This window comes from Suricata suricatta, chromosome 1, assembly GCF_006229205.1.
Source record: "Suricata suricatta isolate VVHF042 chromosome 1, meerkat_22Aug2017_6uvM2_HiC, whole genome shotgun sequence".
Classification (NCBI taxonomy): Eukaryota; Metazoa; Chordata; class Mammalia; order Carnivora; family Herpestidae; genus Suricata; species Suricata suricatta.
Window position 1 is genome coordinate 51,336,782 of NC_043700.1, and position 26,585 is coordinate 51,363,366.

Sequence of the window (26,585 nt, forward strand, 5' to 3'; positions counted from 1 at the left end):
AGTTGATAAACAAACATCAGAACATATATCATCAATTCTTTTAGAATATATCAATTTAGATGAGTTTTTCCTATATTCATTAACATCATTACATTGGAATAGCTGAACTTAAACTGCAGATTGACACAATAATAGTACAATTGAAGCCACACATAATCTCAAATTACTTACTCTGGGCTTTCAAATGAATGACAGGACTTTCAGCTTTCACCACTAAATTTTATATATGCAAAAAAAAAAATAGTTGTCAGCGGACCAAGTCAAAGATTAGAAGCACAAGAAGGAGGGGCATTGGGGCGGCTCAGTCAGTTAAATGTCCAAACCTTGATATTGGCTCACGTCATGATCTCACTGTTCATGGGTTTGAACCCTGCATCAGGTTCTATGCTGACAGTGGGGGGCCTGCTCGGGATTCCCTCTCTCTCTCACTGCCCCTGCCCCATCTCTCTCTCTCAAAAAACAAAATTAAGAATAACAAGAATGATTCCAATGTACTATTTCTGACTAGAAGATAGAGGGATTGTGTGTCAAAAACTGCAGGCAGTTTCTAAAGACACAGAGAAGTCCTTGATCAACACCTGACAAGAGTCAGGGATCTGTGTCCTACAACCACAAGGAAGTGAATGATGCCAACAACAAAAATGAATTTAGAAGGAACTTAGAAGGCAGATTTCCCCCCGGAATCTGCAGATGACCACTCAGCCCAGCATACATCTTGATGTCAACTTTGTGATACTCTGAGAATAGAACCCAGCAAGGCCATGCCGGACTGTTGACTTCAAGAACTATGCTGGCTGAAGTCCAATCCTATCCTGTTATTGCCCAGGGGGATTAACTGGTCATTTGCACATCATGTCAATTCACAAACTCAGGCAGCAGAGAGTCCTTGTCATGTCAAGTTCAGAGAAAGCAATGAGAGATAGGGGCCTACCTCTGAGGCTATCTATTTTTTCTTCTAGATGTATACTAAAATGACACATTTTCATTAAGTTGGCAAGATGATTCAGTCTTCTAGTATTAAATTGAAGTTGGTAGGGAAGAAATAAAGTGAAATAAGGATTGCATATGAGACCTAAGAAGAAAACAACATAATAGAAATAAAAGAAAGGGAGAAAGCTATGATTGAGTATGACTACAAGGATCTGAGGATTTTTTATAGTCTACAAAAACCATGTATTTATCATCTTAAGAAATTAGTTGCGTTTCTTCCTTTTAAAGTCAGTAATGCTAGTATTGTACTATCATTAAAAGTTGAATATTAAAAATAGTTTGTGGCATATGCAAACTATAATTCTTCACTCACTAATATCCAGACTCTACATCAAATTCTATTATTTTCAAAGTTAGAGACATAAAATTTGAAATATTAGATTGAAGCATATAAAACTGTGAATATATAATCCTTTATGACCTATTAAAATGGTAGCTTCATGTGATTCAACTTAACAGATTGTTAGGGGGTATTAAAAACATTATGTGGCTACAGCCACATAATTAATTTTGGTAAAGAGAGAGCTGAATAGTGACTTAACAACTGGTAGGCCTTTTTATCATATAACCTATTTCTCTAATATCTATCACAGTAAGTGCTAGAGTCATTAAGGGAGAAACATTGATCTTTTTTATACAAACTGTCCACTGAGAACATTAAAGGAAAAATTAAGCTCAGTCTTTAAGATAAAGTACCTTTACAATTTACATTTACAATAGAGAGTATCGCTCTGAGAGTGAGGGATGCTATTTATTTTAATTGGCTACCTTTATTGACAGTATCAAGCATGACTCAATATTTTACTGTGGCAACAGAATATTCTAAAGAATACTAATTTTTAGTTAAGAGAACAAGATTATTTGGTTGGACCATATTAAATGACAGCACAAGATAAACCAGAACATCTTACCTCACAGAGAGAAGGTATTACATCTCAGAGAACTCTCTCTCTAAGCTCTTATGCCCTTTTGTATTTCTTTTTGTATCTCTCCACATTCTCTATCTTGGTGTCTTCATGTCTAGACACTCGTTTATTTATTGTCCTAGCTTAGGCTTTATGGTAAGTCATTACAGGGATGTCTATAAATCGATTTAGAATCCTTTGTTCCACTAACATTTTGTTGCATGGGCCAGGAAAATCCCCTATCTTTGGTTAATTCTATGATTTCCATTATTCTCATACCTCCTACTACTGATTGTACTCACTCAAAGGGCATGCTAAGTAAATCCAACTAGGTTTCAACTAATAAGCAACTTTTTCTTCTATTCATCCTAGAAGCTAGCTTATATAATTTCCACATTCTTCAAGTGGAATCCTACACCCTATACTCAATCCCAGAGATTATTTCGCTGAAAAGATTCAAGTCATTAACAATAAATTTTATTGACTTTCTCCTTCTCTTACTGAAAAATTTACCTTATTTTCTGTTATCCAATTCAATGTTGTCACAAAGAAATATCTTGCTCCTATTTTCAAAACTAACCCTTTTACTTGTCCTCAGAACCTCATTTTCACCCGATTCTTCTCCATCCTTACTTTATGAAACATCTCTTGAACGTCAAGTATATTTCTCTTATTGGCTTGATTCCAAGCAATACCCTGTGATAGCTTCATTCTCTCTGAATGTTATTCCTTACTTACCCCCACAAGCATTCCTTTATTATTTTTGACTCTTCACTGAAGGATTTCTGAGGGAATTTTGTTTACATTATTATCTCTCCACATTCTCTATCTTGGTGTCTTCGTGTCTAGATACTTGTTTTTGTATATTTCTTCATAAACTGCTATGGTCTTTACATTGAGCTTTGTTCAGGAAAGCCATCCTGCTGCCTTAGTCAAAACATTGTGAACCAGGGGGCCACTTGAGTGGCTCCATTAGTTCAGTGGCAGACCCTTAATTTCAGCTCGGGTCATGATCTTGCAGTTCATGAGATTGAGCCCCACATCCAGCTCTGCTCTGACAGTGTGGAGAACCTGCTTCTGATTTTCTTTCTCCCTCTCTCAGCTCCTCCCCCTCTCACACTTGCTCTCTCTCAAAATACACTTGATCTTAGCCAAAAGTCCAAGAAGTGATGCTCTCTCTCAAAATGAATAAACTTAAAAAAAAAAACCCACCCATAAAAATAACTTCCTGAACCAGGAAGCATGGAAAGCCTAAAATGCCATCTCAAGATGAGGTAGCTTCATGGCTATTCAGATTTTCTACTTCATCTTGTGTCAGTTTTGCTCACATGGAACTGTGTAAGTCTTCTGGATAGGAGAGACTCTATTTTGAGAAAAGCTCCACTTTCCTTTCTAAAGCAAATGGCTAATGAACTGGGCAAAAAGATCCTTGGCTGGACCAAAAGAGGCAATTGTTTTATAAGCATTTGTCTATAAAAGTCAACAGGACAGCAAATATCCTGATCATAAGACAGTTGGTTGTGGACATTTTGAAGAGAGAATAGTTAACTAATGCATACCAGAATAGTTTCATTTATTACCACCAAAAGAACAATCAATGTGTAACCAAAAGTAGTTCAGCCTCTTAGTACCAACTGACTTTTTTTTTTCTTTTTTATCCAAATCATATAATTGCCTTCCTTCCTGTTTATCATAAAAATCCCTTGCTTTCACACTGCAGGCAGAATACTTTTCTGGTTTCTACTAGGATTAGGCTCCCTGGATTGTAATTCTAAGACCATAAATAGAAGCTTCTGTTCTTTTTCAGCTTTACTTCCTTTCTTGGTTGATGGTAGTTTGTATCATTCAGGAATTTGTCCATTTAACCAAAGTCACCAAATGTGTCAGCATCACATTGTTCATATTCCCTTATTACTCTTCACATGTAAATAGGATTTAGAGTGATAACTTCTGTTTTATTCCTGATATTAGCAATTTGTGTCTTCTCCATTCTTTATTGTTCTTTTTTTTATTTTGTTATCATTTATTTATAGTTGAGAGACAGAATGCGATCAGAGGAGAGGCAGAGAGAGAGGGAGGCACAGAATCCAAAGCAGGCTTTGAGCCGTCAGGACAGAGCCTGAGGCAGGAATCAAACCCATGAACTAGGAGATCATAACCTGAGCTAACATCAGACACCCAACCTACTGAGCCACCCAGGTGCCCTGTTTATTTTTCTTCTTAATGAAGGGTTTCTACTCTAGCTATTTGGAATTAGAAAGCCTCTCAGCCCCTGAGAGTTGAAAAATTTTATGAGCTCTCTGGTGGTTCTTTTGCCTGGTTTCATGGAGTTTCGCCCTATTTATGCAAAACTTCAGATCCCCAACAGACTCAAAGGGACTGGTGTACAAAGTTCTATAGCTCTTTTTCTGCTTCTTCTTGAGTGCTTTGCCACAAGAACTGAAGCTCCTCGACCTATATGAATTCTGAGTCTGTCTCCTTAGTGGAATCTGTGAAACCCCAGCCTCTGCTCAGATGCCTCTTTCAGTGGAGAAATCCAGAAAGGCAAAAAGATCAAAACAATTGCAGGGCTCGCCTCCTTTGCTCTTTCTCAAAAATCAGGGTCCTATGCTGCCTTTTCCTCATGTGTAATAAGAGCTGTTTAATATTTTGCAGCTAGAGGGCAAAATCAAGGCCCATCACTCAATCAGGGCAAATAGAATTCCTTTAAGTAGGGGTGTCTTTTGAATTCGCTCATTCTATCACCTGTGACCTTCTGGCCCAGCTTTGCTGGTGTGTTTTTTTCCTCTGCTGTCAGAATCTAGCATCTAGCTACAGTTGTCCTCTGGGCCTCTTTAACAGATTGTCTTTAAAAACATGCATTTTGAATGGGACTCCACATTCTTTCCTTACCGTCATGCATTCAATGAAATATTTTGGATTTTGAAAGAGTGATGTCAATTTAAGTGCTTAATTTTGACCAGTCTTCTGCTCTTACATAACATTGATAGAATGGCATGGTAAGGAGCTACCTTTTATTTTATTTTATTTTTGAGAGAAAGAGAAAGAGCATGAGCGAGGGAGGGGCAGAGACAGAGGGAAACACAGAATCTGAAGTAGGCTTCGGGCTCTGAGCTGGCAGTACAGAACTCAATGTAGGGCTCGAACCCACAAACCGTGAGATCATAACCTGAGCTGAAATCAGATGCTTAACCAACTCAGCCACCCAGGTGCCCCAAGGTGTCACCTTTTAAAATGGCAAATTCTCTAGGAATAGTAATACACTCTTTAAACGTTTCTCGTGAGAGAGGCTACCGAATGGCTTTAAGACCACTAGGCAGGAAGGAAAAGATGACAGAAAAGGGAGATGAGAAATGAGAAGACGTTATTCTAAAGTCATTTCCTCGGCAGTTAATTCTCTCTCCTGGAACATGCCAGGTTTCTGTTCTTCCCCAGTCACCCCTGAGGTCACCTTAAACTCTTATCCTCCAGTAAGCCACACAAGGTCAGGGAGGGTTTTCATCTCCTTTGCAGAAATTTTTAAATTTATTTGTAAATGTTTATTTACTTCGAAAGAGAAAGAGAGTGACAGTGAGAGAGGAGCAGAGAGAGGGAGAGAAAGAATTCCAAGCAGGCTCCACACTGTCAGCCAGAGCCTGATGCCAGGCTCTATCTCAAGAACCATGAGATTATGCCCTGAGCCAAAATCAAGAGTCAGACACTTAACTGAGACACCCAGACACCCTTCTTTTGGAGAAATTGTTTTTAAAAAAGAAAGGGGGTGAAGTGAAGACATAAGACTACAAAAGTCAAGGGAAGAAATCACAAGAAGCTCTTAGGGAATACAAAAGGAATATTCCTTAAAAGCACTAAATTATAGTACCAAATAATATCATAGTTCTAACAAGAGAATATAACTGCTTTCTACTTCTTACTTTCAGTAAGCCATTAATGTGCATTTAAATTTTCTTCTTTGTAATATTGTAGATGTGGTTAAACAATATGATTTCTCTAATTTCTTCTAGAGCTAATATATAAATTTACTCAGTAGTAAAATAAATATTCTAATTTTATACTACCATATTGGGAGGAAAAGTTCTTAAAGGTATTCTATACATAGGAAACATTCAACATGAAAGCATATGAAGATGAACAGGCTAGACTGTTTCTCTATTACTAAGCACAGAAGCATTATAGAAGATTGTCTACACTTCTGAAAGCTTAGGTAAGAATAGAAGCTGTAGAGCTACCAGCCATGTTTCTCATATTTCTAAGGAAATAAATCAAGAAATCCAATAGTAAGGAATGTAGTGGCCATGGCAAACAGTTTGATAATAATTTGGCCTTATTTTGAACCCCTTTCCACTTTGCATTTCTAAAGTTGGTAGTTCTATTTCTATAATCCCTGAAGTATGATTAGAATTAGAAAAGTATTTAGTGCCATGCTGAAATTAGCAAAAAGAAAGAGAAGGAGGTAATAGGAGCAGAGGTGGGAAGGAGAGGAAGAGAGGAGGAAGAGAAAAAAAGAAAAGGAAGCAGAGAAAAGGTAGGGAGGGGGAGGAGGAGATTAAACAGTAAATAGGAAAGTACAGGTTCTTATATTTGTTTTTGCCACACTTCCAGTGAGTCCCAGGGTCAGATGATAAATTAATAGGTAACAGCCTCTCTTCTGCTCTAGCTAACCTTTATATAGATTCAGAATTATTTTCCAAGGAAACGTCAAAATCTGCCATTATATTGGCTTCTAGCTCTGGTTAACAAACTTGTTAAACTTGTAAGCTGTAAGGGACAACTGAGCATTCTAAAGGTGTGTGCTACTCTTCTCTACAGGTACCAGTTTCTTAGGTTAGGAATACAGCATTTCTGTGGGCAAACATCTTGATGGAATTCTGTACAGGCATTATTAGAATTGTAAAATTATGGAAAGCGCAGAGTCTACTGTGAGATTTCAATCTAGAGCAGAGGTGAGAAAAGCATAAACACAAATATATGTAATGACTATATTTTGTGTTTACAAATACAGTTTTCCAACAGAAATGGTATGGAGGGAGAAAAAATAAATTGTTGGGTAAGTAGAAATTCTGAGGATAAGAAATAGGAAAGACTGAAATAGAAAATCAGGGTAATAGGTATAAGGACAATCAGCAGACAATTCTCCAAAAATAAACAAAAATAACTTCTTGAGGGGCTCAGTGCATTAAGTGTCTGACTTTGGCTCAGGTCATGGTCTCATGGTAGGTGAGTTCAAGGCCTGCATAGAGCTCTTGGCTCTCAGTGCCAGGACCACTTCGGATCCTCTGTACCCCCTCTCTGTCCCTTCCCCACTTGCTCTCTCATTCAAAAATAAATAAACATTAAAAAAGGAAGATATAAAATCTTTTAAAAAAAATAATAAACGTCTTGAAAAAGGTGTGACTCCAGCAGAAATCTGAAAGATAGGACATGATTTGGAGCAGACATTCCACAGGAATTAAAGAATTAATAAAAAAAGAAAATAATAGAAAATAGTAAATTCTATTACGATTGCTGTTTTCTTTTTACTTTTTTAATGTTTACATAGTTTTGAGAGAGAGAGATAGTCAGAGCATGATCAGGAGAAGGGCAGAGAAAGAGGGAGACGCAGAATGTAAAGCAAGCTCCAGGTTCTGAGCTGTCAGCACAGAGCCCAATGTGTGGCTTGAACTCACAAGCCTTGAGATCATGACCTGAGCCGAAGTTGGACGCTTAACCAACTGAGCCACCCAGGCGCCCCTATTATTGTTGTTTTATTATTTAGAAGGAAGAGGAAAAGATTATTTTTCCTCCCAAAGAGGCACTACATGCTGCTCCCATTTATGTTCTTGGAGTTACCTGTAACTCTTGTATCTCCGCTGTAGAAATACCACAAAATGGTGTGCTTTTCTGCATCTATTCCCAACCAGTGTTACAGATCAGGGCTTTCCACTTTTTCAGGATATCCGATTGTTAAACACTTACCAGCACACGGGAAATTATTTTCTCTGAACAACAGGCAAGAGTCATGTCCCCAAAGACACTTTCAGGAATGCTGGCTTACAGAAAAAAAGCTCTTTCCAGCTCTATCTCCTAATACCTCCTCTATGTACTTTGTTGCAATGTATCAACTTAACCTATTTTCTTCAACTCCTACTGATTCTTGAATTTTTTTTAATTTTTATTTATTTTTGAGAGAAAGAGAGGGGCAAGAGCATAAGCAGGAGAGGCAGAGAGAGAGGGAGACACAGAATCTGAATCAGGCTCTGGGCTCTGAGCTGTTAGCACAAAGCCCAACGTGGGGCTCGAACTCATGAGCTGTGAGATCATGGCCTGAGCTGAAGTCAGACACTTAACTGACTGAGCCACGCAGGTGCCCCATTTCCTACTGATTCTTAAAAGTCTCAGCTTGGACATAGTCTTTTTTGTGAAACCTCTGATCTTTCTACACAGAATTAACTAGAGCCTAGTTGCCCCCCCCTGAAGTTTGGATGTGTCACTATTAGAATATTATTGTCCTACCTATAATTCAGTAACTAATTCAACAAATAGTTGTTCCTCCCCTATTATGTGCCAAGAATTGGGTTATGTGTTGGGAATAATATTGAAAAGGCAGCCATGGTCTATTCCCTGGTGAGGGAGATAAACAATAAATCAGGTAACTATCATTTTGACAAGTGCTTAGAAGAAGAGTGTAATTATACATACATTTGCTTAATCTACAAAGCTGTGATTCTCTTCAATGATAGAGAATTTTTTTCTTTTTAAGTGTTTATATATTTTTGAGAGAGAGAGAGTGTACATGTGAGTAGGGAAGGGGCAGAGAAAGAAAGAGACAGAGGATCCGAAGAAGGCTCTGCACTGACAGTAGAGAGCCCAGTGCAGACCTTGAACTCACAAACCATGAAATCATGACCTGAGCCAAACTCAGATGCTTAACGGACTGAGTCACCCAGGTGCCTCACAGCTTTTATCCATCATCATTCTCTTTTTAGTGTCAGGATTTTTCTAGAATATATATGTTGGACAAATTTTCTGTGAAAGAAAGAAGATACATGTAGGGAAAGAAAAAAATGAAACTTTTATAGATTGTATTTACTTACAAGTGAGTACTAAAAGATCCTTAAATAAAAAAGTAAATATATACATAAAATATGATATATTATAATGTTAATATGTATGTTAAGATCAAGAATGGATGACAAAGAGGATTCTTACTCTTCAGTTTAAGTTAACTCCCCAGAGAAGAGATTGTGGAAGGAAATGTTAGAGCATTTAGAGAGGAAGCCATAGTAGAGATGAAGCAGAATTAAGACTAGATTGTGATTGTGGAAATGAAAAGAAAGGGAGAAATCCTGAAAATATCTGCTTGAAGAATGAGTTGAAGAGGTGATGGTCCAGAAAGGAAGAATAGTAATAAAGGAGAAAGAGCTGCTACTGAGAGCCCAGAATGCCAGGACTTTGGAGCAGTGAGTTCAAGTCTTGGCACTGGTACAGTCACTGGTATTGTTGTTGCCTAGAAAGAGAGGTTTGAAGGCAAGCGTCTACACTGGAATGCTCATGTAAGCAATTCCGGGGCAGAAAAATAACAAGTTAATCCTTCAAGCTGTCCCTGACCACGAAATAGACTAGCATTTATTTCACGGTATCCTCCCAGTAACAAAAAGTTAATATTTTCCCATGTGCATAATGGTAAGAATTCCCTAGCTTTCCAAAGATGGACACGTTCCAAGTGCCCTGTTAGCAATCTTCCACTGAGAATAATATAAGCATTCAGAAATTTTGAGGAAACTCCCTTATTTGCTGCCAAAATATTTTTCCCCCAAAGCCATATACAGCTTCTGGAATAATTTCATGATTTTGGCATGATGCACATTATTGAGTTTGTAACCAAACACACGAACTTTACATATCGGGATCTCAACCAAATTTGTCTTCTCTGGAACATTTTTTATTTAAAACGTTAACATACTGAGAGAACTTAGGGCACCCACATGTGTGCAAAACCGTTGATTCAACAATTCCTCAGGCGTCTCATAAAGGAAATGTAGACCTGTAACCTGAAATAGACCAAAGAAAGAGATTTCAAAGTGTTAGAATCCCAAACACATTCAGATGTAATAACACCATGGACTATTCTCTAATATTTATTCCCATCCCTCTGAAGATTGGCTTTGGGCTATTTGTTTTGAAATTCTAAAGCCATCAGTACTTAGAAGTTACACCGGGAAGGAGCTTTCCTTATTACATATCACATTTAACCCTAAAATACATGGAATTATAGGTATTTAAATCAATTAGGGCCTTTGAAATTATATATTCTAATTTTGTGAATTTGTTGTCAGTGATTTCTATTACAGACTTTTCGCAAATATGATTTTTATTTCTGAATTTCTGCTTAGAAAACTGCACATGTTTAGCCTATTGCACAAAAGTTTAGATTTGTCAATTCCCTGAAATTGATTCATGGGTGATGTGACTGTCGGGGTGGGAAGGGCAGGGAACCACAGACCTCAGGTCAACTGTCTCTGATTTGGCCCAAGAACCTTAGCCACAAGGGAAGAAATGGAACCCAGAGTGCCTGAGGGAGAAAGGTCACACAACAGAGGATCAGGGCGGCCAGTGGGAACTGAACTTTCTTGATAATTCATGGACCTGTATGCTGTCTATGGCTAATAGGAATTTAAATAGCCACAAACAGAAGTGCCTATCTGGCTCAGTTAACAGAGTGTGTGACTCTTGTTCTTGGAGTCATAAAACTGAGCACCACATTGGATGTGGAGTCCACTTAAAAAAAATCATAATAATAAAGGGCACCTGAGTGGCTCAGTCGGTTAAGCCTCCAACTCTTGACTTCAGCTCAGGGTGTGATCTCATGGTTGGAGCCCTGCATTGGGCTCTGTGCTGATGGGGAAAGCCTCCTCGGAATTCTCTCTCTTGCCCTCTCTCTCTACCCCACTCTCTCTCTCTCTAAAATAAATAAATAAACTTAAAATCAATAAATAAAAATAAAAGATTACAATAAATAAGCACAAACAATCAAGATTTTGGATATCTGTCCACCATCCTGCCCACAGACTGCCCAGTCATGGTCAAGAGGTAATATGGTCAGAAGGTGGAGAAGCCTGGGAGCACCTGGGCGGCTCAGTCAATTGAGCGTCAGACTTTGGCTCAGGTTCTGAGCTGGTTTGCAAATTCAAGACCCACACAGGGCTCCCTGCTGACAGCACAGAGCCCACTTTGGATCCTCTATCCCCCTCTCTCTGCCCCTTCCCTGCTTGTACTCTCTCAAAAAATACATAAATAAATACTAATTAAAAAAAAGAAGTTGGAAAAGCCTGGCTTCATTTCTGATAGATGACTGGTTGGGAGTAGCGTATGACTGGACATAAAGACTTTGTCTGCATCAGTCTCTCTATCTTCAATGTAAAAACAAGTTATTTCTGGCCGAGTCCAACCACTTAAGACTATCACAAGTGAGATGATAACTACAACATGTAATATCAAAAGCATATAACTTCAGGGGGGAAAAATCTCAAAAAAACAATCACAATAATAATAACTTGTATTTTCCAGAGAATGACAATCTAGAAATAACTGTGAAGTAACACTTTTGGTACAAATATGTTCGGTCTGATTCTAATGTCCACTGGGAAAAAACAAGTGGTAGCTTACACTGGTTTTTACTTAAAGTCTCTAGCTGTGCGCCCCAGGTCCTCATATGAAAGCCGTCTCAGCTGCTGGCGGACATCTACCTTTCTCCTCCTCCGTTGGCTCCAGCGTCTTGGGGAGAAGTCTCTGAAGGCTGCCAAGTGCTTTATTGTTGCTGCTGCTGGTGGCTCTGCTTTATATTCACACCACCTTCCCAAAAAGACCAAAGTCCCATGCTGGGGTAGCTGCCTGGAAGAGTATTATTTTCGTGATTTTTACTGATACGCAACAAGGTGGCCCAGGGTCACGTTCTCCTCTCTAGATTTACTTCTTTAAAAAAGAAGACCACACAGCACTGTATTTGTCCCAGAGCAATGTTACTCTGCATTCCTGATGTCCACTGAGATTTTTCAGTTTCTAGTGGCTGGTACATACTTTATACCAAAGAAATGCTGATGGAAATGCATAATGAAGATTTGCAAATTTGCAATATTATTATTATTTCAGTGTGTTAGCAGAATCCCTTGACTGTCGCCAGGAAACGCACTGAGTGTTGATCATACTGGTGAAATGAACTCGAGAATATCACAGATTCCAAAACAGATTTATCCAAAATGGTAATTAAATGTGTCAACTTGCAAAAACAGCATTTTGTCTCTTAACAGTTTCTGATAAAGGGAATTGAGAAAGTTTGTTGAATACATAGAATTACTAAAATTGTAAGATTAATTTCATGCTAGTAAATACAGTAATATTTGATCATTTGGATCAAAAGCTGTTAAACTGGAAAATATCGTACATATTTCATTAATTCTTTTAATGTTTTATTTATTTGAGAGAGAGAGAGAGAGAGAGAGAGAGAGTGTGTGTGTGTGTGTGTGTGTGTGTGCATGTGTGTGAGCAGGGGAGGGTCAGAGAGAGAGGGAGACACAGAATTCGAAGCAGGCTCCAGGCTCTGAGCTGTAAGGATAGAGCCCTACACGGACTCAAGCCCACAAACCATGAAATTGTGACCTGAGCTGAAGTTGGATGCTTAACCCACTGAGCCACCCAGGCACCCAATACCGTACATATTTCAGACTTGAATATCAGTGTAAGAGCTGAAGAATGATAAGGGGAATGTCATTTGCAAAAGGATTTAAATATACTAGGCACATTTAAGGTTTCCTTTCAAGCTTCATAATTGAGTTAAATACATTTAATCCAGAGAAAGAAGGAATGAGAACTTTTAAAAGTCTTTTTCTTTCTTTCTTTTTTTTTTTTTTACATAAACCCTATGCCTAATGCGGAGCTCAAAGTTACCACCCCAAGGTCAAGAGTCACATGTTCTACTGACTGAGCCAGCCAAGTGTCCCTATAAAAATTTCAGTCGTTCATGGGACAAATACAAGCAGTATTGTGTGATACACACTGCTGTATACAGAGAATACAGTGCTGGACAAGCAAAATACAAACCACACTTTCAGGCAATTTCCAGTCACATGGGAAATGCTGACAAAGAGGCAGGTGCCTGATAACAAATGCTAGGACTGGCGCCTGATCGGAGAAAGTACCAACTAAGACAGAACAATGACAGATGTCAGGCCAAGGAAGAGGATGTTTAAAATAGAATAATGCATGTACAAAGACCTGGAGTTGAGACTGAGTGGTTGGAGAAGTAAAATCCGTTCTGACTGGCTGAAATGCAGAATGTGAGAAGGAGTACTGACTAGAAACGAAACTGCAGAGGATTATCAGGGGACACATTAAGAAGGGTTTCCAGGTCCTTGGAAAAGAAGTTTAATTTTATCTAGACAAATGGGGAAATATTACAGGGTTAGTACTAGAGTACTGGTCTTATCAGGTATACATTTTTAAAATTCTGACCACAGCCTGGAAAATATCTCCATGAAAAATGCAGAGAGCCAAGCTAAGCGTAGGGAGATCGGTAAGGAAGCTGTCACAGTGATTCAGAACTGCTACCATGGTGGCATATGTAAAGGCCCCTTCATAGAGATAGAGAGAGGTGAGAAGTGTACAGATCCCAGGATGCTTAGGACGTATAGTGGTGATGGATTACATGTCAATGGTTAAAAAAAAAAAAAAGCATAGACACCACATAACTTTCTGGCTTAAGGTCCTAGGAAAGGGAAAAAAATGCAAACAGGCAAGATTTCTACTGTGGGACTTCCAGATGGAGATGTGCAGTTAAAAGTTGCAAAAAAAAAAAAGTTGCAGATGTTAATATGAATTGAAATGTAAGCAAATTTCCCAATGGGTTAGGTCAGAGGAGATATTTAGGCAAAAAGGGGGTTGAACCTCTCCACGGATGTGCCAGCGGTAGAAACAACTAGCTTCTCTCTCTCACTTCTCTCTACGATGACCAGAGACAAGTAAATAGATGTCGACTCTGCACCTGTACTGTGGCAAATAGTATTTTGGGAAAGTTGAATCCACTGAGATCTGCTGGGAGGGGAGAGTCTCGGTAGGAATATTAATAAGTTAACGAGAATGGGGAAAATCCATTTAGATATTTTCACCAAGAGTTTGTCGGCCAGGAAAGGGAAGAGAGAATTGCAAGAGAAATTGATTCTAACATCTGCCAAAGTCTCCCAGTGAAACACAAAAGGGAAATAAGAACCCAGGCTTCTACTTACAAAACTTTCTCTCTTTGTGGTTCTAGTCTTTTCCTTAACTGCATTGCTGTTCTTTTCAGCCTCAGATACCTAAGAGTCACAGGATCACAGAACTGAAGAGGCCTCCTTCAGAACACACCACCCTACTAAAGAAATCCTGTGTATTGCATACTTAACTGGTAACTGTATTTTCCTTTTCCTCGGCAATCAATGAGGTATTGCTCTACGGGTATCACTATTGCTTTACTAGTTTACTTGTCCTTGCTGTTTACTGGCAATGTGCCTTCTGTGGGCTGCATATCTAAGGTGAAATAAGTGATAAATGTCCACCAGGGACCAAGCATGTCCAGTGAAATAGACATCACTTCTCTGATGGAAGACATGTTCCATAATGGCTTAATTACACAGTGCAGATGGCAATAGATACCAATGAGGTAGAGATTTCCAAAGTGGAACTTTAAAAACACCTGGATGAACTTTAAAAAGATAGAAGCCCAGTCTTACTCCAAATAAACCAAATCAGAATTTCAGTGTATTAAAAGTCAATAGGGGTGCCTGGACGGCTCAGTCAGTTGAGCATCTGACTCTGGCACAGGTCATGATCTCGTGGTCTGTGAGTTCAAACCCCATTCAGGCTCTGTGCTGACAGCTCAGAGCCTGGATGCTGCTTTGGATTCCCTCTCTCTCTCTCTCTCTCTCTCTGCCCCTCTCTTGCTTGTAATCTGTCTCTCTCTCTCTGCCCCTCTCCTGCTTGTACTCTGTCTCTCTCTCTCAAAAATAAATAAACATTAAACAATTTTCTTAGAAGAAAAGTCAAGCATTAGTTTTTCTTTTTTTTTCTTTTCTTTCTTAATACTCAGCTTAATCTAATGTGCAGCCCAAGTCATGAGCTTATGTTCAATAGGGTTTTGATGGCTGATCCAGTGTGCTCCCATCTTAAAGTTCTAGATATGTGGGCTCCATGTTCCCGAGTAGAGGACTGAGTTGTGAATTTGAGCTGTGAACCCACTTGCTTAAAGGCCTTTGATTTCTTCTTGTGCACATGGCAGTAGCCAAGGCTAAATGTGTCACATATGTGTGGGCAGTAAGGGCAAATGGCACAGAAGACTTTTGGCAAAATAATTTTAAATTGTTATTACTAACACTCAGTGAACAGAGAGCAGAGATGATCAAAATCATTATTTTATGGGTCTAAATTTGTTATGAAAAACAGCGATAAAAAATTTGAGAGGAAGAAACAAAAGCATGCGTAGGGGGGTGTTGTCAGTGCCTCCCCTCCTGAACTCAGGAAGTCCTGCGAGGCTTCTGCCTGCCTGTCAATCCTCCCTTTTAGAAACTAATTAGCAAACTGCTTGAACAGAACAAGAAACATTTGAGGAGCACACATGCGCAGATGAATCAAAAAGTGGCTGAGCCTCATTATGATGTTAAAATCCCCTCCTGAATGTTCACCCCGAGCCTAGCCTACTTCCTCTGGCTCTTTGGTCTGGTAACAGTGCTTGTGGTGTTTAAGAGAGAGCGAGAGAGAGAAAGAGAGAGGGAGAGAATAAGATGAGAGAGAAATGAAAGAGAAACAAGCTGGTGAAGAAAAAAATACTCATGAACCAGATTTCCTTGGCTCTAGATCATTAGGTGACTCTAAAGTGATTTTAACTGAACATGAAAACTTGTCACTTTCATGTCCTTTCCTTTAATAGTCCTTCCTAAATGGTCAGCTGCTTTCTTTGAATGACTATTCTAATTTCTGAGAATTTAAACCCTGTTTTCTCCTAATAAATATTAAACAATTATATGCATCCCAGAAAATATCTCCTCAAACAATACAAAATTTCTTAATGTATAATTCCCAAGCTAACAGTAATATCTACTGTTGATCAAATACCTATTATGTAATAGGTGTGATTTGGTGGGTTGTAACCCAGTGATGTAAGTATTATTTACTAGCTTCTTGTTCTAAAGGATGAGACCAAGCGCCCAGTTCCCTTCCTAAGATCCTAAGGTTGTTTGAATCCAACACTTGAATTCTTTTTTTTTCTTTTAACATTTATTTATTTTTGAGAGACAGAGCACGAGCAGGGGAGGGGCAGAGAGAGAGGGAGACACAGAATCTGAAGCAGGCTCCAAGCTCTGAGCTGTCAGCACAGAGCCCGATGCAGGGCTCGAACTCATGAACTGTGATATTATGACCTGAACCGAAGTCAGACGCTTAACCAACTGTCCCACCTAGGCTCCCCAAAAACTTGAATTCTTAACCGTTTAGCTGAACTGCCTCCCCTATGAGAGTTTCTCAAAAGTAGCAACACAAAAATGATAGTTTTTTTTCTATTTTCATAATAAGAGGATGTCAGAAAAGTATTTCAGTGTGTTGATTAATGGCATTTGGAATACAGATAAGTATGTATGTATATTAATCAAAGGGAGAAAAGAAAGTGTATCTCTAAAATGAGTAATGTATTGCCCCTTAGACTTAGATATGCACAAACATCAATTCCATCAATTTTGAGGCAGCAAATTATGATCTATTTCATCCCAAACCAAGATCCCCAATTGAACAATGAAAAATTCAACAATTGAACAATGAAAACTAGTTTATATAATTAATGACAATTGAAAGTAAATAATTTATTGCAATTTCGTGCAGTGAAGGTTTATGTCCTCACCAAAGAAGGAAGAGGAGACTGCAATGCAGATGACAGTTACTGCAGGGCAAGTCATTCTTTGGAAGGTACACTCCTTTTTTTTGTTGTTGTTACCATTTTATCCACCAATTTCCAACCGCAAACTACACTTACAAAATAATGCTAGAAACTCATTGATAATATCATAATAGTAGGGGACTTCAACACCCCACTTACAACAATGGACAGACCATTGAAGCAGAAAATCAACAAGGAAAAAATGACTTTGGATGATATACTGGACGAGATGGACTTAACAGATATATTCAGAGCATTTGATCCTAAGCAGCAGAAATAAATCCTTCTTGAGTGCACATGGGACATTCTTCAGAACAGACCACATACTGGGTCACAAATAAGCCCACAACAAGTACAAAAAGGTCAATATCATACTATGCATATTTTCAGACCACAGTGCTATGAAACTTGAAATCTGTGGGGAAATAGGTTCTACTTCACATAAATGGGTTAGAAAGATGCTTAGGGCAGAAAGCCACCACCAGGGGGCTAAAGTGTCCGAGGTTAGCTAGTGAGATACTGTAATGGGATCACTAGGAACTTGTTACATCACCTGCAGGAAGTTACCTTCCATCTGGTGCCAGTATACTATTGTGCTTTGATCACAAACTCCACTTGCCCCAAGAGCCTTTGCTTCTTACACATACAAGTTAATGATTACTGTCTGATTGTTTTCTCCACTTTCCCGTGTGTAAGATCTTGTTTTCTTCACATTCACCACGTGGGTAATATCTTATGAGCTCAGTAAATACAGAGACAAAACCCTTGTCTGGGCTCTTGTCTCCTCCCACACATAGCCTTTCTTGTATTCAATTCTGCATCCATTCTCTTGCTAGACAAGAGAGAACTCCAGACTCATGTCTGTAATAGAAATCAACCACAAGAAAAAATTTGAAAAGACCATGAATACTTGGAGATTAAAGAACATCCACTAAAGAAAGAATGTGCTAACCAAGAAATTAAAGAAGAAATTAAAAAGTACATGGAAGCCAATAAAAATGAAAACAAGACAGTCCAAAACCTCTGGGATGCAGCAAAGGTGGTCATAAGGGGGAAGTTTATAGCCATCCACCCTTAATAAAGAAGGAAGAAAGGTCTCAAATATACAACCTAACATTGCACCTGAAGAAGCTGGGAAAAGAACAGCAAATAAAGTCCCACATCAGCAGAAAGGGGGGAATAATAAAGGTTAGAGCAGAAATAAATGATATTGGGAGGGAAAAAAAAAAGCAGTAGCATATACCAACAAACAAGAGGCTGGTTCTTTGACATAATTAACAAAATTGATAAACCCTTAGCCAGATTTATAAAAAAGTAAAAGGACAGAACCCAAATAAATAATCACAAACGAAAGAGGAGAGATCACAACCAACACCACAAATATACAAATAATAATAAAATAATATTATGAACAATTATATATTCTAATACATGGAGCAGTCTGGAAGAAATGGACAAATTCCTAGAAACATATAAACTACTAATTTTGAAACAGGAAGAAATAAAAAAATTTTTTGACAGATCCATAACCAGTAAAGAAATTGAATCAGTGATCAAAAATCTCCCAACAAATAAGAGTCCATGGCCGGAAAGCTTCCAAGCAGAATTCTACCAAACATTTAAAGAAGAGTTAATACCTATTCTTTTAAAACTGTTTCCCCCCCCGCAAAAAATAGAAATGGAAAGAAAACTTCCAAATGCATTCTATGAGGCTAGCATTACCTTGATTCCAAAACCAATCTTCTTAATGAACACAAAGCAAAAATTCTCAACAAGATACTAGCAAACCAAATACAACATACATTTATTCACCACAATCAAATGGGATTTATTCCTGGGCTACAGGGGTGGTTCAATATCTGCAACTCAATGTGATACACCACATTAATAAAAGCAAGGCTAAGAACCACATGATTCTCTCAATAGATGCAGAAAAAGCATTTGACAAAATACAGTACCCTTTCTTGATAAAACTCTGAGGAAAGTAGGGATAAAAGGAATATACCTCAAGATCATAAAGGCCATATTTGAAATACCCACAGCTAATATAATCCTCAATGGGAGAAAACTGAGAGCTTTCTCCATAAAGTCAGGAACACAACAGGGATGTCTACTCTCACCACTGTTATTCAATATAGAGTTGGCAATAGGACAACACAATGAAATGAAGGGCATTCAAATCAGCAAGCAGGAAGTCCAACTTGCACTCTTCACAGATGACATGATACTCTATGTGGAAAACCCAAAAGACTTCACCAAAAAATGGCTAGAACTGATACAGAAATTCAGCAAAGTCACAAGATATAATTCAATGTACAGAAATTGGTTGCATTTCTTATACACCAATAATCAAGCAACAGAAAGAGCTATCAAGAAATCAATCCCATTTATAATTGCACCCAAAACCAAAAGGTACCTTCGAATAAACCTAACCAAAGAGGTAAAAGATCTGTATGCTACAGAAAGCATAGGAAAGAAATTGAAGAAGACATAAAGAAAGGAAAAACATTTCATGGTCATGGATTGGAAGAAAAATATTGTTAAAATGTTGATACTACCCCAAGTCATCTACACATTCAATGCAATCTCTATAAAAATAACACCAGCATTCTTCACAGAGCTAGAGCAAACAATCCTAAAATTGGGATGGAACCACAAAAGACCCCCAGATAGCCAAAATAATGTTTAAATAGAAAATCAAAGCTGAAGTCATCACAGTTCCAGACTTCAAGCTGTATTGCAAAGTTGTAATCATCAATACATCTATTTTTGTGCCAGCACAAAAATAGACACATAAATTAATGGAACAGAAAAAAGAACCCAGAAATAGACTCACTAATGCATAGCCAGCTAATTTTTAACAAAGCAGGAAAGAATATCTAGTGGAAAAAATTCTCTTCATCAAGCGGTGTTGGGAAAACTGGACAGTGACGTACAGAATAATGAACCTGTACCACTTTCTTACATCATACAGAAAAATAAACTCAAAATAGATTGAAGACCTAAATGTGAGACAGGAAACCATCAAAATCCTACAGGAGAAGACAGGCAGCAAACTTATTTGACCTTGGCTGCATCAACTTCTTACCGGACATGTCTCTGGAGGCAAGGAAACAAAAGCAAAAATGAACTGTTGGGACCTTATCAAGAAAAAAGCTTCTGCACAGTGAAGGAAACAACCAGCAAAACTCAAAGTTAACTGATGGAATGCAAGAAAATATTTGCAAAAGACATATCAGATTAAGAGTTAGTATCTAAAATCTATAAAGAACTCACCAAACTCAACACCTAAAAACCAATTAATCCAGTGAAGAAATGGGCAGAAGAAATGAACAGACATTTTTCCAAAGAAGACACACAGATGACTAACAGATGCATGAAAAGATGCTCAACATCACTCATCATCAGGGAAATACAAATTAAAATCACAATGGGACATCACCTGTCAGAATGGTTAAACTTAACAACTCAATAAATAACAGATGTTGGTGAGAATGCAGAAAAAGTGGAACACTTTGTACTGCTGATAGGAATACAAACTAGTGCAGTCACTCTGGAAAACAGCATGGAGGTTCCTCAAAAAAATAATAACAGAACTACCCTATGATATAGCAATTGCACTACGAGGTGTTTATCCAAAGGATATAAAAATGATGATTTGAAGGGGCACATGCACTCCAGTGTTTATAGCATCACTATCAATGAAAGTCAAATTATGGAAAAAGCCTAATGTCCATCGACTGATGAATGGATAAAGAGAATGTGGTGTATATATATACAAACACACATATAATGGAATACTACACTATAATCAATAAGAATGAAATCTTGTCATTTGCAACAATGTGAATGAAGCCAGAATGTATTATGTTAAGCAAAATAAGCCAGTCAGAGAAATATAAATATATGATTTCACTCATAGGTGGAATTTAAGAAACAAAACATATGAACATAGGGAAAAGGAAGGAAAAATAAGATAAAAACAGAGAGGGAGGCAAACCATAAGAGACTCTTTAATACAGAGAACAAACTGAGGGTTCCTGGAAAGGTTTTGGGAGGAGGGATGGGCTAAATGAACAACGGACATTAAGAAGGCACTTGTTGGGATGAGCACTGGGTGTTATGTGTAAGTGATGCATCATTAAATTGTATTCCTTAAACCATTATTACACTATATGGTAACTAACTTGGGTTTAAATGAAATTTTTAAAAATATAAAGTAAAACTATAAAAAATAAAGCAAAACTAATAAAATATAATGCTATGACATGGACACCATTTTTAGAGCCAAAAATGTTTGTACATGAGCTTATTTTAAAATACAAAAGTGTTGCATGCACAGAAGAGACTAGTCAACGCCCTTCACTTGATGTGTATACAAAGAAAAATTTTGAATTCATCCATTGTTCTACATACATTCCCAGACTCTAAACTGCTGTGTCAAGTCTATTGATGAGTATGTCTTTGAAAACATAATGTAGAAATATCACTTCTAATAGCATATATCATTAGTACATTGGGTAGGGGGAGTAGTTATTATTATACTGAAAAAGAAATCATTCACAAAGAAGTAAACTTTTCAAGAAATATTATTACCAGAAGTGATGAATAAACAGCCATTACAAGGAGGAAAATTTGTATGGTCAATGGTCTGGGACCTTCTGGGGTAAGGCCTTGGGAAATCATATTACCCATCCCATAGAATGCATGAAAACATGAAATATACAAAGACAGAAGTGTGAGAACAGTTAACCCATTGTCACTAGACACTTTATGAAAGAGAATAGGGATTCTGAAAGAGAGAAATGAATGTGAGTATGCAGCCTATATTTCTCAAATCAAGCCATCCACCATTTACTTTTTCTAGTCAGAGCAGATTCAGAAGTCACAGGTTACACACATGGCTTCTGCTCTTTAAAGATATATCTTTTTTGTTTTTAATTTTGTTAATACTTATTAAGAAAGAGGGAAACAGAATCTGAAGCAGGCTCCAGGCTATGAGCAGTCAGCACAGAGCCCAAAGCGGGGCTTGAACTCACAAACTGAGATCATGACCTATGCCACGCAGGCCCCCCTGCTCTTTGAAGATATTGGTGGAAAAAATAAGCATATGACTTAGTTCCTCTTGTACTGGAACTTTGAAACTTGAAGTTGAGAGTCTTGTAGCATCAAGTCCTTAGGTCTCCTGGAGAGAAGCAGGTTCATAGAACTTCATGGATGTATATGGAGATGCATGAAAGAATATGCCCCAAAATGGTAATGTTACCTCAGGGTAAAGAGCTTTCATTTTATTTTAACTTTCTTACTTATACATATGTGTAGTGGGAACTTTTTTTTTTACAATAAATTATATTACTTCTAATATATTAAAAACGATGACCTTATTTCATCATGAAATAGAACTGAAACAGAAAAATTAACTCATTAAAAAGTTAAAAACTCAGATTACTGGCGCACCTCAAAGACATTTAGAGACACAGGGACTTTCTTAAACCATTTAAAATGATTCCTTATGGGCGCCTGGATGGCTCAGTCGGTTAAGCGTCTGGCTTCAGCTCAGGTCATGATCTCACAGTTCGTGGGTTCGAGCCCCTGTCGGGCTCTGTGCTGACAGCTAGCTCAGAGCCTGGAGTCTGTTTCGGATTCTGTGTGTGTGTCTCTCTCTCTGACCCTCCCCTGCTCGCGCTTTCTCTCTCTGTATCTCAAAAATAAATAATAAACATAAAAACATTTAAAAATTTTAAAAAATAAAATGATTCCTTAACATAGGCAGCTGCAGGACTGAATGTGGCCAGAGATTTATTCTGTTGTCAAATTGTAGTATCAGTTGAATTCTCAGCCTTACCAAGACTCATAATGATAGTCATAACTAACACTTAGAAAATGCTATGCTCAGTCGGTTAAGCGTCCAACTTTGGCTCTGGTCGTGATCTCACAGTCTGTGGGTTTGACCCCCACGTCAGGTTCTGTGCTGACAGCTCAGAGCCTGGAGCCTGCTTCAGATTCTGTCTCCCTCTCTTTCTCTGCCTATCCCTCACTCATGCTCTGTTTCTGTCTGTCTCAATAATTAATAAACATAATAAAAAATTTTTAAATGCTATGCTCAAGGCACAGTTCTAAGTGGTATAATTTTATTATATTTAATATGCAGAAGAATCCTTTTAAATCAGTATTTTTGTCTTCTCTATTTCACAGATTAGGAAACCAAGGCACACAGAGGGAAAGTAAATCACCATAGGTCAAATTGCTGGTAATAGTGGAGCCAGTGTTAGAACAATCGGTCTCATTTCACAACCCATATTCTTAACTGTACATAATAAGTAAACAGCACACTAGTCAAAATTACATGAGTGCTAGAGAACTAAAATGGAGAGATGTGGGAGGATTTCAAGGTCTGTGAGTACCCTGAAATTGCAAAGACTCGATGAAGCTCTCTTGATCATGGGATTAGTAGACTTTAGACCTTTGTGTTATAAAGATGTCCTTCCCTTGCTTGAAAACACTGCTGCCTTTTGATCTGGAGTAGTCATCCTGCAAGAAAGAGCCACTTCTCATGATAATCCCACTTTGTCCCCCACTAAATTGTGCAGCTAAAGTCAGCCAAAACATTCTCTTGATTTTCAGCATACCATGACACAATTTTAGTTCTCTGCCTTAAATATTGTGTCCCACAGCACTCTCTAGTCCTTTTCCCTTTTCTGTCATGAAAGGTGAAATAAGAAGGAGTCAGGTGCACCTGGTTGGCTCAGTAGGTTGAACATCCTACTTTGGCTTGGGTCATGATCTCCTGGTTTGTGATCTCAAGCTCCACATCAGGCTCAGTGCTTTCAGTGCAGAGCCCTCTTCAGATACTTTTTCCAGCTCTTTCTGCTCCTCCCCGGCTTGTGTTCTCTTAAAAATAAACATTAAAGAAAAAACAACGGAGTCAGCTATATCAAGGGGTCTTAAAATGGAGCTGGGAGGCCATTAAGGAGATGAGCCTTAGGCATAGGCTCACCCGCTGGAACTGTGAAGTTTTTAACTGTACCTAACAGCAACTATTCCAAGGACTCTGCATGAACAGCTGAAATTTGCTACAATAAGTGACTTTTGCTTCGTGAGAGCCTTAGCAACCGATTATTTTAGCCAAGGTTAGTTTTCTGCCACCACCACCACCAATCAAAATTATTTGTAAACAATGTATACAAGCTTTCTCTTTTGTCTTTAACAAGCTCTGACTTTTGTTCCCAGGGGGACATAATTTAGGTCGCCACACAGATCTGAGCTCCCCATATTGCAATAATGAGCCCTTAAATAAATGCTTCTGTGTTATTTCAGGTCTGTCTCTTTTCTCGCTCAACGCTATCTATCACATTTATTGCCACGCTCAATCACAAAGCCTAATAGTCAAACGCAAACCTAATTTCCGACTGTTTCCTTTAAAATGTCCAGTAGGCATTGCAAACCTAACATGTCCGAATCTGAATTCCTGAAAATTCCTACTAAACTAGATCCTCATATACAATCTCTCCTATTTCAGTAAAGGAATCCATCAATTTTTCAGCTGCTCAGCCAAAACCCCTGAAGTCATCTTTACTCCTCTCTTTCTACTACATCCCACATATGAATTCCAGTTTAGTCCATCTTCAATGTATTTCTATAATCTGACACCTCTAACCATGCACACTGCTGCCACACTGGTCCATGCCACCATAATCTCTTCTGAATTATTGCAATAACCTCCCAATGGTCTCCATAGTCCTTCACTTAATGAACTTTGCCTCCCTGTCCCCTTGCCCCCAAAACACGCATTAATTTTACAAGGACAACTGTAACGACCCTGATACAAGTAAATCAGATCATGTCACTCCTCTGTTCAAATTCTATTTTATGGTTTTCAATTTCATTCAGAATATAAGCCAAGACCTTTGCTAGTACCCACAGGCCCTACATGATCTAGTGCCCATTACCTTTCTGATTTCATGTCTTAATACTTCCCTCTTATTCTTTGTGCTTCAAGCCTATTGGCCTATTTAATGCTCCCCTAATTTATCAGGGGTACTCCCCTCCAGGGTTTTCACACTTGACATCCCCTCTCAGATACATGCAGAGCTAACTGTCTCATGACTTCCTTTTTTACTCAAAATTTACATTCTGTCAATGTGAGCTTTCCTGGTCGCCATCCTATTTAAAATGTCATGCATATATTCCCCACATGTTCCTTCCATCCATCATTCTCACTTAGAGCCATCAAACGAAATGTGATACATATTTACTTGTTTATCTTGTTTATTTTATCTCTCCCATGCTACAGTGAGAGTTCCATGAAGACAGGGATTTGTGTTCTGCTCCGTTCCTTATCATATTTCCTGTTCTGAGATTAATGCCCGGCATGGGGTTGACATTTTGTAGATACGTATTGAATATATAAAGGAACACTCCACAATGTCAATTATAGAACAAACTTGGAAGAGGACTTTAATACACCAAAAATATCACAGGACTTTTGTTAAGATTTCATAAATATTGGAAACTGGTGACAAAGTTGATTCTGAGAATGCTGATAAAAGAAAGATGAAATTAAATGCGAATTTAGGGGCACCTGGGGGGCTCTATCTGTTAAGCATCCAACTTCAGATCAGGTCATGATCCTGTGGTTCATGAGTTCGAGTCCTGAGTCGGGCTCTATGCTGACAGCTCAGAGCCTGAAACCTGCTTCAGATTTTGTGTCTCCCTCTCTCTCTGCCCCTCCCCTACTCACACTCTACTTCTCTCTCTCTCTCTCTCTCTCTCTCTCTCTCTCTCTCTCAAAAATAAACATTAAAAAAATAAAAATAAAAAAATAAGTGTGGATTTAAATGCATCAATATGAGTGCCCCTTCTCAGAGATTCTGGATTCATTGCAGGATCATGACCTGAAGTTAGAGGCTTAATCAATTTCTTGAATACTATAGACATAAAATAATAGAAAAGACAGAACTGAAATGCATCACCCATCCTTTTATTTTTTTTTTCATGACTGGCCTAAAGCAAGCTCTCTGTGGTAGACTGATTACAGTAAATGACTTTTGAATCAGATCACTCTTGCCAGTTCCTGTCCTTTCTGAAGTGGATAATCATCAATGGAGTCATTATATCAAGAATGAATATAACATCAAGAACAACAGGTCCAGTGTGTGACCTACACTTACACATGTCCTTGTGTCCCCTTCCTAATATAACCTCAGTCCATCAAATAAATCTGTGGCTGACTCAGCCTGCTTCACAGCTTCTACCTAATTCTTTTTTTTTTCTGAGATCTTTGATGCTTATTTATTTTTGAGAGACAGAGAGATGGAATGTGAACAGGGGCAGGGGGTGGAGAAAGAAAAGGAGACACAGAATCCAAAGCAGGCTCCAGGCTCTGAGCTGTCAGCACAGAGCCTGACATGGGGCTTGAACCCACAAACCATGAGATCCATGACCTTTTCCAAAGTCAGATGCATAACTGACTGAGTCACCTAGGAGCCCCTGAAAGTCAGAAAATATTGATTCAAGCACTCAATGCCATATTCTATGGGAAATTCCCAAGATTTCTGAGAATTTCCTAGTGTTCATATCTTCATGGTTAGTGGCTCTGTCAACTTGTCCTTCTGGACTGCTAATGCCACTGGCATCAGATCCCCTACAATGACTCTCACGTCCCCTGCCCTATACCAAACTGAGACACAAGAGACAACATCTTTCTTTTGAATAGCCTAACAATCTGCCTGCCCACAGCCTTTGCACGTTACATGTTA

The 26,585-nt window shown here is 38.4% G+C and overlaps 1 long non-coding RNA gene across 1 annotated transcript in view; it reads right to left on the reverse strand.

Moving 5' to 3' along the window:
• The window catches only part of LOC115299078, a 35,590-nt gene that overhangs the window by 4,931 nt on the left and 4,074 nt on the right, over positions 1 to 26,585 (reverse strand). Inside the window, exons 3-4 of the long non-coding RNA XR_003911982.1 lie at positions 11,621 to 11,765; positions 9,860 to 9,925 (exon numbers count right to left, since the gene is read on the reverse strand). This is a non-coding gene — a long non-coding RNA (uncharacterized LOC115299078). The remainder of the gene's footprint in view (positions 1 to 9,859; positions 9,926 to 11,620; positions 11,766 to 26,585) is intronic.